We start from the raw sequence: 1,666 nt of genomic DNA, 5'->3' as shown, positions 1-1,666 counted from the left end.
GGCAGGCACAACTGGCAGAGCCGAACACGGAGGATGGGTCATTTCTCCAGTAGTGTTGGTAGTTAAGATGTCTGAAAAACAAGGAAAGCGAAGTGGGAGGTTTTCGCTTCCGCCAAACAGTGGCAGATTGATGGCTGAGATGCTCTTTCACATAACCTGATCCGGGCTCATGTCTCTGATCCCTTCGCTCATCAGAGTCTTGTGCTGGGACCCGATCTTTGCCTTCTCTCAACCCAACAAACAGCTGGACCGTGGCCAGCTCCTCCCGTGGTTTTGACCAGGAATCCCATCCCGCTCTGAAGGTGAATTTGCCACTGGGACCTTTGCCAGAACACGAACGTTTCTGCAAAATTTGGGCAAACGAGTGTTTTTGCAGGGAGCCTGAAAACTCCCTCGGGCTGCTCCCCGGTTAACCCTGGTGATGGCAAGGGCTGGGCTGGGCTGCTGCCGGCGAGGTTCCTGGGTCCTCAAGGGCAGGTCACACAAAATCAGTGTCTTTGCTCCAGGTGGGGAGCAGCCGTGCAAAACCATCCCGTCAGCATCTGGGGGTGATGGGGCAATCTGGGAACAGCCGTGGAGGATGTGGGCTGTCAGGGGCTCTTGTGCAAGGAATTCTGCCTGTGTAACTCACTTTTGTGGCTTCTTTTTCAGCTGAATCACTTTCCATGCAGCAGCCTCGTGAGCAGGCTGTTTGCCTGATGGACCTTGCCCGTCCCTGTGCTCCGGGTATCAGATTCGCAGCTGATGGGAAGTGGCTGACCCTGTGCAGCAAGGCCATCTCCTCCCAGCCCGGCTTGTCTGGACTCCCTGGCTGCCTTCTCTCTAATGTGCCTCCTGGAAACGTGCCTCCTTCCGTGGGGCTGCTCCCCGAGGAGGTTTAATGGGCTTGGTTCAGCCACGATTGCAGCGAGGTGATTAATAATTGAAGAACTGAAGTCATTGCTGAATAGATATGAAGAAAAGATGAGAGGAGGGGGGCACCCGGCAAAGCCCAGCAAGGTCCTTGTGGTCTGCCAGCCTCTCCCACCCCTCTGCCTGGCTAAGAGCTTCCTGCTCTTGCGTGACCTCTGTGGCACACAGGCCTGGCACCGGGAGGGCTCGCCTTGGCCCCAGGGTGAGGGGCCACGAGGCTGAGGCCTGTGTTAGCTGCTCCCTCATACTGAAGAGCAGAGTCACATCTTCTTCTTCCACGGCCAGGGCCAAGTGCCCGTTCTGGGACTGGAGCTGGCCGACTAGCAGGAGCAGAAGGCGGCGGCTGGATGCGGGCCATGCTGGCTGCTCCTGCCTTCTCCAAGAGAGGGCCTGTAACAGGATGGAGCCGGGATCCAGCCCACAGGCAGCTGGTTGGACCACCGTGGGCTGGCCCAGTTCACCCAGTGGCTCTGCTGGGTTGTGCTTTGGGGCTCTGGTGCAGAGTCAGCTGCTCCACGGGGATATGGGGGCTGTTTTCTAGTGGGAGAAGATGCCTTGTTTTGAAGCAGGTTGCGAGGTGCTCTGGAAGTGGGGAAGGCACAAGGATGTGGGGTCTGTGCCTCTTCCACGGGTTCCATGAGGAGATGATGGAGAAGGATTAGTGAGCAGGGCAGAGAGAAGGTGGGTTGGGCACCACTCCTCTCACCCAGTAGGTCCTTTTTGGAAGCAATGGCTGGGTTTCATCTGCTTGGTT

This window comes from Buceros rhinoceros, unplaced genomic scaffold (assembly GCF_000710305.1).
Source record: "Buceros rhinoceros silvestris isolate BGI_N320 unplaced genomic scaffold, ASM71030v1 scaffold23207, whole genome shotgun sequence".
Lineage (NCBI taxonomy): Eukaryota > Metazoa > Chordata > Aves > Bucerotiformes > Bucerotidae > Buceros > Buceros rhinoceros.
This window is presented reverse-complemented; position numbering follows the sequence as displayed.